The sequence below is a fragment of the Microtus pennsylvanicus genome, chromosome 16 (assembly GCF_037038515.1).
Source record: "Microtus pennsylvanicus isolate mMicPen1 chromosome 16, mMicPen1.hap1, whole genome shotgun sequence".
In the NCBI taxonomy this organism is placed as follows: domain Eukaryota; kingdom Metazoa; phylum Chordata; class Mammalia; order Rodentia; family Cricetidae; genus Microtus; species Microtus pennsylvanicus.
In genome coordinates, this window is record NC_134594.1 from 7,751,835 (window position 1) to 7,763,740 (window position 11,906).

General features: G+C 42.3%; 1 non-coding gene across 1 annotated transcript; it reads right to left on the minus strand.

The window, feature by feature from the left end:
- Positions 1-11,280: 11,280 nt before the first annotated feature.
- On the minus strand, positions 11,281-11,383 carry LOC142836676 (U6 spliceosomal RNA). Its single transcript, XR_012908143.1, has one exon. It is a non-coding gene; the product is annotated as a U6 spliceosomal RNA (small nuclear RNA).
- Positions 11,384-11,906: the final 523 nt, after the last annotated feature.

The window sequence follows — 11,906 nt, forward strand, 5'->3', positions numbered from 1 at the left end:
CACACATACACACACACATACACACACACACCACATACACACATACACACACACACACATACACACACACACACACCGCACACACACATACACACACACATACACACACATATACACACACACATACACACACATATACACACACACACATACACACACACACATACACACACACAATAAATAAGTAAATAAATATGCAAATAAGAAAGAGATTATAAAATAGTCCACTTAGAAATAAATTCTCTCGGACTAATCATTTTTCAAGAGTTCTAGACCAGACTCTGCACAGAGATAAAAGGAATGAGGCAAACTTTTCTGGACCTGCCTAGGGTTAGACACATTGTGATGCTCCAGGACAGCGTGCACTGTGTAGTTTTCTTTCCATGTGCTGTGCATCAGTTTCCTCTGAGATCGAAGCATTATACCCTGGAAGCCCTTTAGGACAGATGGTAAGCAACTCAAAATAGCTTCAGGTAGTCCTTGAAACTAACCAGATTCACTAGGCCCCTCCCTCCCAAGAGTAAGCAAAAAGGACTGCTGGGAGTCACTGTCGGACAAGCTGAGACTGAAACTAGACACCTGGACGAGGCTTAGGCCAGCTGAGGAGCCTGGGAAGGACAGTCTCTACTCTGCTGAGGTCCCTGCAGACTGTGTAGTGTGCTCCAGGTCCCAGCTTTGTGTGCTTTTTCTTATGCTGAGGTAGACTTTGGTGATGCAGCTGTCCTTGAGTTTCTGCTTCTCTAAGTAAACCTTCATCCATACTTCTGTAAGTAACCCCAATAAAAGTCACTGATTCACCAGATCGGACTTCCGTAGTACTTTGGTCTTTCCTGGCCTCCCTTTCTGGGGTGAGGTGGTGTGTGTGTTACATTTTCTCAGGAGAAGTATTGCCATATGACACCCTGAGAAGTCCTCAGAAATCTGTAATGAGCTATGAGCTATGAACTCAGTTTCAACTTTTTGGACTATTTGTGTAAATATCTAACTGAGATTCAAAGCCACTGTGAGAATTAGAATTCATAAAAATGACTTCTTAAAAGGCAAGAAAACAGGAAAACAAATGTATTTCTACCTCATTTCTTCCTAACTTTAAGTTGCCCTTTAATAACTTGATTCAAATTTTGGACTCACTGGCTATGGCATTCTATGATTTATTCAAACAAAGGAAAACCAAAAACAGAATGAAAAAAGCCCCAGTGACTTTGGTTTCTGCACGTTTGCTTAGAGAAGGAACTATGATGAGTTTCTAACAACAGTTCCCGAGGGATTAAATTAAATGCAGCAAAAGGGGAATTTGTAATTTGTTGAGACTGCCTCCAGCACTTGACTTTCAGCGATCACAGTTGAGGCCACCAAACAATCTTCCAAAGGCAGTGCTTCTGCAACAGCTTGTTATTCGGGCATCACAAGGCACTTTTTTTTTTGCCTCAATTTACATAGTTTTGGGTTTTTTTTTTTTTTTTTTTGGTTTTTCGAGACAGGGTTTCTCTGTGGTTTTGGAGCCTGTCCTGGAACTAGCTCTTGTAGACCAGGCTGGCCTCCAACTCACAGAGATCCGCCTGCCTCTGCCTCCCAAGTGCTGGAATTAAAGGCGTGCACCACCACCGACCGGCTTTTTTTTGTTTTTGGTTTTTGTTTGTCTGGGTTTTTTTTTTTTTATTAAAATGACTCATCAAGTAAAAGTTTTCTAGCAATTGCTACATAGATTTTTTTTTTCCTGGGCTAAAATTGTTTTCTAAGAAAAATATTTTGAGTAAGTACATAAATATCTTCAGCTGCCTTAAATTTTACCAAACAGTACTATACTTTACTATACCTGTAGTTCACCCACTGGAGCAAATGAATTTGCGGTAAGTTGCCAGAACAGCTCTGCTTTGCCAGACTTAAATGCTCAGTTGAAAGAAGAGGTGTTGATGGAGGATTTCCTGGACATGATACCCTGTATCTCAAGATCTAGGTCTTACTTTTAGGTCTTAGAAACGCTATTGAAATGCACTCTTTGCTTCTCTTGTGGCTCTTCCTGTTACTGTCACAGGCCTGCAGCGCAGAGTCACACAGAGTCCTAAGTACAGGGACTGTAAGGGAAGTGACCTGAGGATCCCATAACTGTGTGTGGCGGGGTGGGGGGATGATGAAAATATTACCTTTTCTCAACTGTCCTCATACCAGATACCTGCAGAAATTCATTGACGACACAAAGAACTACACCACTATTTGAGTAACTTGTTCATTTTGCAATCTTGTGGGTATCTTGAATTTCGTAAGTCAGTGTGCTTCCTGTCATTGCTGTTTGGTTTGTAACTACAGTGATGACTCAGATGGTGTACATTTGTAATTTTTTGCCTCAATTTATTGCTTTGCCTGCTCTTGGCTTTCATTTGATCGACGATTGCCTTTATTTGTGATCTGCGGCACTACTCACATTTAATAAGTGACCTTCAATCTTCCTGAATAGAAAGAACAAAGGAAAATCCAACCGACATTTACGAGTACAGATGATAAAGATTGGTCTTCAGATTAGAGAGAGCCCTGGATCATGAAGTCTAAAGATCACATGATTCCATTTGTTTCTGTCATAATTACAAGCTTTTCCTTCTTTACAATAAGTGTTAATTTATAAGAATAATGTTATGAGAAGACAGTTGATTAAAAGAAAACAAAATGATGAGTTAAGCCTGTAGCTAGGAAAGGAAGACCATGAAGGGAGAAAATGTGAGGGGGAAGAAAGTGAGTCACAGTTTACACCCCCAAGATTTCGAGGAAGATGAGTCGGATGTTGGGAATTAGGAAATACTAGTTGGTTCATAAAGACTTCTGTCTGAGAACAGGAAGAGCAACTATTTGTTGACGGGCTTAAACTGAATATCTAGCTTTGGCTACAGTTTACCAGTGAGAAGTAAGTGTGTGTGTGTGTGTGTTGTGTGTGCATCTTTCAAATCAAAGTATGATGCCTAGATCCTCTGTGGCCCTGGAAGATAAGCAGATAGCCAGCTGATTCCTTACTGCTCAGGGGTGGGAGGTGAGGTGGGATTAGAAGGTGTGAGCTGAGGACAGTGCTGGGATGGTTTGAGACTAAAGGAGACTTCGGTGCTAGAGCAAGAAAACTGTAAGCAGGAGGAGAAGCCGTGCTTCTCAAGGAGCGAGAGATGAGACGTATCTCCATAGGGAGAGTCGTTACACAGCAGTGGACCAGGGTAAGAGCAGGAGAAACCCTTGGGCATGCATAGCAATTGCCTGAAATCAGCCCGACAAACTGTCTGTGCCTGCCTGCCTGTGCCTGAGTCCTGGCATGGCTCTCACCTCAGGAAAGATCTTCCATAGACCGCATGAGATCATCTTTAGAATTGTCTCTTTACAGAACGGGGAGAGACAGCTGGCCCCATGAGTCTCCACTCTTGACTCAAACACCTTCAGTTGTTTCTGGTGCTGCACGCATCCTCTGGAAATCTGTTCTATTATCCCCTCCCTTCTTACTCAGCTAAGTGTCCGCTTCAGTGACTCCTTCAGCGAAGGTCAGGATTCTGAACAGAGTTGGATTAAAGCATGCATAAGCTCAGAGGATTTATGTGCTTAAGATTCTGTGCTTAGAAGTTGCCTTTGCCCAACCTAGGGAAAATAATACAAAACTCCTCTTTGTTTCTTGGAAGAATATATATCAGGTTGCACATTTATTTGGAGTGGCTCTTTCTAGATTCTCCTCTGATTCGAATACTCTCGTTATCTCTCCTGTATAAATTGTCTTAAATCCTTTTTAGTCTCCTTTGCTGAGGCTTTCTTTGACGTAGTCCCAGGCAAGTACTGAGGCTTCCCATCAGGTTGCCGTGCACTGTCACCCGTTAAACATCTCCGTAATCCTCGGTGTGCATCCTTGGACTGCACACAGTGCATGCGTACTGTGAGCTCAGCTTCCTGTCTTCCTCCCTGAAAAGATTCCATGGAGCAGGGACTGTGTGACATTTATCAAGAGCTCAGATATTTGGCAGCTTTATGAAAAGAAAAAAACTTTTAAGTGGCCAGTGGAGAAGTCAAGAAATCCCCTGAAATGGTAAACTGGATGTTCACACAGAGAGTAAGAGAAGTTGGCACACTAGGAAAGACCAGATGGAACAAGGCATCTTCCTATAAGATATTAATTTGATGAAAGACTTCACAGATTTCTTTGTTCTTAAATTTTTATTACGTATTCATTGACTCTATCTCTCTGCGGTGTGTGTGCATGTGTGTGTGTGTGTGTGTTTGTGTGTGCATGCGCACACCCACAAGTGGAGGTCAAAGGGCACCTGGAGGGAGTTAGTTCTCCACTTGCAAAGTAGGCTCCAGGGACTGAACTGAGGACTTCAGGGTTGGCAGTAAACGCTTCCACCTGCTGAACCTTCTCACCAGCACTATAGACCATCTACGGTCACACTTCTGATGAGAGTAATTGGTTTCTTTTCAGATATCTACTAGTAGAATGTAATGGAAAGTTGTCATTGTAATCAATCTATAATTGACACTTTCATAAGACTTATTTGTAAAATTCTTTTCTATTCAGGTCCGGTGTCCGGAATCCACTGTGGTTCTGCTCTATTCTGTTCCGGTGTCCGGAATCCACCCTCTCTCTCCATTGCCATTCTGCTCTATTCAGTTCCGGTGTCCGGAATCCACCCTCTCTCCACTGTCGTTCTTCTTGTCATCACTTGCTCACCCAACAAATGAATGCCAAGAGTTTAGCAAATGCGGGTCATTGTGCATGCATTCCTCAGGTGAATGATCCCGCTAACCTTGCTTTCAAGTTCATAGTTCAGGATCAGCGGGTTCTAAGTTGTAGTGAGGTAGAAGCAGTAAGTTCTGTTGTGCTGTTGCATGGTAGGGTGAGAATGCATAACAGGAATATACATTTACAAACCCTTGAGAGAAATTTTTGGAGTTTTCACCACACAGAAATGGTAGATTTGATCTGATTTAAACATTATCCAATGTATTCATGCATTAATACGTTATTTGGTACTTCATTATTATGTATGTATTTTATACATCATTTAAAAATATTTTAAGTTTAAGTTTATAATTAAAAGCCTGAAAGGCCATTACTTCAGAATTTGATTATTAACCTCCAAATATTTTTATGCCTGCCATCTTGGATATGGTAAAAAAAAAATGCTGCCAGAAAATTCTCAGAAAGTATTCCTACATGTAGGAAATTGTAAGTACAAAAGGTAAAGAAGATCAATTTAGAATCCTTAGATCTATTTCCTCCAACTTAAGACCTGCCGTTCATTAACCACCTCCTCAATTGTTCAGCTCAGATGTGGTGACTCTGTGTGGGCTGGGGCTTCTTAGTAACGAGCACCTATACACCCAATGACACCGCAAGAAGGGACATCCTGTCTGCAGGACAGGAGATAGCACCTTATCTGCACAAAGCAAGAGTAGCAGGGCTCGGATTGCAGTTCAACGGTAGGGTTCTTACCTTTGATGGGTTAAGTCACAGGGTGCAAGTTCTGGTACCTTCAAAACAAGACAAAGCAACAAGAACAAAACCAAATCACAGAAAAGCTGAGAGTTTTTGATGATTCCCTACGTATGTGTATGTGTATGCTTTCACCAACAGGAGAAAATGTGGACAAGTAATGTGTACATATTTCATATTTATCTCACTTCATTTTTAAATAATGTCCTATTAATTTTTTAGTATTTCCTACATTTCATGTGCATTAATGTTTTACCTATATGTGTATTATATCCACGACGTGCATGCCTGGTGACTAAGGAAGACTCTTCCGTCCTTATTACACGGTCCTCACCTTTGGGAACCTGGGAAGCGTCTTTTTAAGAAATGTCCAAATCGTGGACGTTCTGCTCTCCTTAGAGCCAGTCACTGAAAGGTCCACTTGCTTTAGTAACCATGGAGACACGGTCAAGGTGGTGAGCGCCTGCTTCTTTCCTGTGGAAGACCGCCATGTTTTTATGAGCATAGCCATGCTTTTAACACATTTATTGAGCACCTGCTGTTTGCTGGGAACTGCTTGCTGTGCCATAGTTCAAGAAGGATGAGGCAAGTGAAGGCAGAGTGCCCCTGAGGACGCAGCTGGTTTCTGGGCACCATTCCTATGCATCCCACATATTTACATCCTGCAGCTGAAATGGGCTTTAAGAGGCAACCTGCTCACTAGTAAGAGCGACTTTGGAATTTACCAGCGAATTTGATATTTATAGAATATGTGAAGAAGATGGGAGAAATCACTGTGTCAGAGTTCTGTTCAGACTTGAGACTGTGAAACCATGTCCAATTTAGTAAACTTCTTAGCAAAATTACATATTAAATCAGAAGCAGAGATCATTATTTTAAATGAAAATGTCAGGAGTGGGGGGGGCATCATTAAACTCTTTCTCTCGTTGTCACTGAGTAAAAACCCCACAAGCAGTCAGGCTTCCCGATAGTGTCCTGAAGAGCATAGGCCTAGGCATAGGAGAACATGTGCGGAATCTTCTGTGGAGTTCCACCGTGTGACAGTGCCAAACATCTCCAAACAAACCAGAGCTGGAAAACCCACATTTCTTCATTGTCTTCAGTGTACCAATTAGCAGGGCCTTGAGTTTCTTTCTCCACCTCCCCCCCCCCCCCCCGGATTTATATTTTTGTGGTCGGCCATATCTCTTTACCATGCTTCCTGTTTGTAATATCCGTCAATGGCAGGCCGTTTTCCTTTCTTTAAAATCCCTTTGAGTATCTATCTCAGTGTTGATTTTTATCTTGACATTCAAACGGAAAACTTATTCTCCCCCGACCCCCGCTTCTTCAGAGGTATTCCTTTAATCTACGTTCTTTTTTTTTTAATTTTTAATGGTAAGTTCTCCTCAAAAACAACCTTTATTTACTGCGTTCCTTGACAATTTCATATGTATGTATAGAACACTGTTGAGTCTCCTCCCCATTCTGATCTCCTTCCTGTCCCTATTTCCCCTCACATTCCAGTCCCATCTCCCCATCTTTTCCTTTTATTTTGAGGCCTATTGCATTTAACTAGGACCATCAGGTTTAAAACCAACCACTGGAGCCCAGCGTTGTGGGTCCACGACAGAAGACAATGACTTGCCCTCCTCCAGAAGCCATCATTAGCCCGTGGTTCAGCAGTGAGAGAAGGGTTAGGGCTCCATCATGCTCGAGGTATGCAGTCTTAGCGGGCCCTTTGCAGACAGCCACAGCTGCTGTGGAACCGTGACTACAATGGCAGTCGCATCTCCAGCAGATAGCTGTTCTAGCTTTCGTCCTATTTCTGGGATAAAGCCCTGCCCAAAAACAACTTGGAGAGGAAAGGCTTTATTTGGCACACATGTCTTGATCACGGCTGGTCATTCCGAGAAGTCAGGGTCGGAACTCAAACAGGAGCAGAAGTAGAAAACACGGAGCAAATCTGCTTCCTGGATTTCTCTTAGGCTTGTGTTCAACTACCTTTCCTGTAGGTTCTGGGTCCACCTTCCCAGGAATGGCACCGACAGTGGACTGAGCCCTCCCACATCAATTAACAATCCGGAAAACGCCACCCACATATGCCTACTGGCCAATCGGATGGAGGCATTTTCTCAGTTCCGTTCTGTGGGCCCAAGTGACTCTAGTTTGTATCAGCTTGGCTGAAATTAGCCAGCACAATAGCGATTCACTGCCCTTCTCTTATCTTCAGCTCCCACGTCATTTCTCGCTTCTGCAGTGATGCCTAAAATTTACAGGGGATGGGATTAATGTCCTGTTTGGAGTTGAGTACACAACACTTATTCTCAGTACATTAAATGGTCATGTAGACACATTGCGTTCGCCACTGTTCATTGCAAAGAGAAGCTTCTCCGATTAACTCTAGCAGGAGTATTGCCCATGTACATAAGCATAAATATTTAGAAAGTCGTTTGACGCTATGTCAATTTAGCTAAACAACTCTTGGGACCTAAGTGCACCTCAGCCGTGAGGTTTTGACTGAGTGCCAGCCACAAATTCTCCCCCTCGTGGAATAGGTCTCAAATCCAATCAAAGAGTCGTGCAGCTCATAGTTGGTTACACTCTTAAGAGTTAGGATCTATTGTACCAGTGGGCACATCTAGACAAGATGGTACAGGTTGGTAATAGAGCTAACAAGGCTCACAACTTGCTTGGTAAGACCATTGATTCCTTTTCTACCCCAGCAGCCTGCACAGCACCTTCCACCACTGTGAAAGCTAACCAGCAAGGAAGCAGCTCCCAGCTCAGTTCCAGCTTAATTTCTTTGCATCTTAAAAAGCAAGGTGTGTTGTCTTCATCAGTAGGTCTTAGCATCCAGTTCTGGTGGGCCACCAAGAGGAATAGCAAGACCTTATAATATTTTGGGATCTTTTATTTAAAGACAGGGTCTCACTGTGTAGCTCAAACCCCTGTCAATCTTCCTTCCTCTGCTTCTGAATGCTAAAATTACAGGAATGCAACACCATGCCCAGCTCCATGTATAGTTTTCCCCGGTGTACTATACATCAAAAGTATTACTAAAAATTTGGCTGTTGGTTATTCTGACGTCATTTCTAATCTCACATTGGAAGTGGAAGTTTTGAGGCACATGAAAATAGAATACACCAGTCACGTGCTTAAAATGAGAGCTTCCTATTGCCCAAGTACTATCCATCTTCGTTGTTTCCTTCAGACACTGCCAAGCAGAGTGATAGACAATAAATGGCCTATAGAGACCTTGCCACAAGAATGCTGGCACAGTTCCTTTTGTATTTAATGGTCAAATGGGAATCTGAGTGCTGCTTCAATGGTGTTTTTAGACAAGATCAACATTTTAATGCACTGTACAGTTTGGATAAGCATGTCCAATAAGTGTGAGACTTGCATAGAAGACAATGGAAGGGAAAGACCTCGCAACAGGAGGAGGAAGTTCTCCGGTAGACTGCCTTAGGAATTTATGGTATCACCTTGCTCTCTGCTGGCTGGTTCATACTGTAGACTTGGACTTACCAGTCTCAAAAATTACATAAGCCAATCCCTTATAATAATTTCTTTGGCTAAATGATAGATAGACAGATAGTAGATGACAGGAAGATATACAAATGATAGATAATGGTTGGATAGATAATAAATAATAGGTGATAGAAAGATGATTCATGCATTCCACTAGTTGCTCTCTGGAGAACCCTAAATAATATGAATTGATTTCAAGATACAGATTTCAAGTAGAAAGAAGGAATAGTCAAAATACCAGAGAACTTTACAACACTGACAGACATTTTACACGAATGTGGTCTTTATCCCCCCCGTGAATCATATTCCTAAAATAACATGCTTCTAAAAATCACAGAGAGATGATTCGACCTGCTATATTTTTGTCTTGCAGAAAAGATCAAACGAAGTGGGTTTTAGCTTCGCCATAACCAGCTTCTTTCTGTGTCATTCTCTGGGAAATTTAGACTTCACTTGTACTCATTTATGGAATAAAATTAATTACTTTATTCATTCAAAGCACATTGGCAGGCCCCATGCTAGACACTGCACTTAGGCCCTGACTCTATGAAACTTTGCTGGGAGACAGACAAGTGAAAACCATTACCTGCTTGCTGTACTCGAGGCACACCCCAAGTTTAAAAGGCAGAAAGCATCAGTGTCTAACTCTACGGAAGAATAAGGTAGAGCAGGTCTTCCTGTAGGGCAGGGTGCGTGTTGGATCAGCACAAAAGAATCTAGCCTTTCCCCCCTGCTGCTTACTCTTCTCTATCTGGTTCCAGAATTAATAATGATTTTACCTTAACACCCACAAGACACTCATGTGTTCCTAGGCAATTTCATGTTTCCCTTCCTTCTCTTTTGCAGAGTCCTAGAAGGGTTGGCCAGAGACGGCATGAATAGCCCAAATGCACTTGCACCCTTTGCTCTTACGAATTCCAGATTACTCATGTGTCTTTAATTCCAGTAGCAAACTTGCAAAGAATAATTTACTTCTCCATCCATTGGATTTCCACACTCGATCGTGGAGCATGAAATTGTAGCAAGCTCTCCTACTTCCCTCTTCGCTGGACTAGCTTTCCTTGTGATCCATCCCTGGGAAGTCACATTTAAAGCCTGCTCTTCATTGTCACTAATGAAATTAGTTGATGTTGTATAGCCCCTTTATGTCTATATGATCAATCGAAAACAAATTTACTTGCTTCAGTGCATATAAGAACTTAGTGCTCTTAAACTGGACTCCTAGGGTGAATTCTAATTTTCAAAAAAAAAAAAAAGGCTTTCTGTCCCTACTTCTTTTTCTTTCTATCACAGAATGACTTTACTAGGAACGCAGATATTTTGAGCCAAGACAGATATGTGACTAAATGTGAATGGCTCTACTGACAACAGCATACTCCTGTTACTCTGTAGGGGAGTGTAATGGAGCGTCTTACTGTTCGGAAGGTGTAACAGCTTGAGGATTGACGAGGCGGCATATGACCAAATTCAGACTGTCTTATGTGGGGGTCAGTAGCCAAGGGTGATTTGATTTGAAGAGACAGAGTGTACAATTCCTAGTTGGGAGTATTTTAGGGACTACAAAACAGAGATGTGTTTTTGAAGAAAGGCATACCACATTGAGACCCTGGAAAGAAGGCCAGCCAGGAGACAGTGAGGTTCCTCAAGCTTGCTGAGGTTCTGAGCTGGATTCCAGTCCCACAGCGAGTTTTACAGAGGGGTGACCAGTTAGCAAGGGCAGGCTATGAACCTAGTCAGCTCCAGTGATGCTCAATAGAATCGTGGCTTCTTGGTGTATCTGGGATCCCCATCAGCAGGTGCTCGGAGGAGCAGATACTCCTCACTCCCACAGGAAAGGCAGGTAAGCTGTAGGAAGGAAAGGGCAAAGTTTCCAGTCAATAATGGTCGAAGTCACAGCTAGAGACCATGGCTGATAATTAGAGACCAATAATGACCACCTATGGGAGAAGCTGTTAATGTATTCTATACTTCCATGTAAGGGTTCCATGATTTCTTGGCCAGAATTCAGGCACATGGTCATAACAATCTTTAAGAAAGGCTGAGAAATACTATCCAGATAAAAATAGAAGTTCTGGGGTTGGAGAGATGACTCACAGAGATGAAAGGTGAAATCTCAAAGTAGTTTTGATTTGCTTTTTCCTGATGGCTAAGAATGTTGAACATCTCTTTGAGTGCTTCTCAGCTATTTGTGTTTTCTCTTTAGAGAATGCTCTGCACCTAATTTTGTGTTTTCTCTTTAGAGAATTAGATCTGCACCTAATTTTTTATTTGTTTTCTTGATGTCCAGTTTTTAAAAAGTTCTTTATATATTTTAGAAAAAAGTGAAATAGTTCATGAATTTGCATGTCCTTTTTGCGCAGGGGCCATCCTAATCATCTTTGTATCGTTCCAATCTTAGTAGGCATGCTACCAAAGCAAACACAGATTTCTTTTTCTTTTGAATAAAAATTGTTCTAAGAAAGAGGCGATCTCATTCAGGGTCAGCTAACACTTTCCATCACAATCCCCGTCTTTCATGTGAAAGCACTGCCTTAGCAACCCTGCTCGACAGGGCAGTGCATGTGTGCAATCCCAGCACGCGGGAAGACCAAAGGTCATACTCTGCAGAGCAGAGATCTTCATGTCACGATCAGAGCACGAGGGCCTCAGAACAGCGAGAGTGAGGCAGTTTGTTGTGAGCTGTGCAAAGAACAACCTTTGTCGTTCTGGACACAGGTCCTTTCTCCGCTTCCTCATTGGCTGAGTAATCAGGAGGGTTCAAGCCTGCCTGCTATCAAGGTCTTATCTCTCTGCATGCTTTTTTACATTTATCTTTTCCTCAAAAACAAACGAAAGAAAACAAAAACCCGTGAGTAGGTTCATCTCTACACTTTCTACACTGCTTGTTTTAAATCTTACCTGTAGGCCCATATTTCTCTATGGCATGGCAGCCAAGCCATCA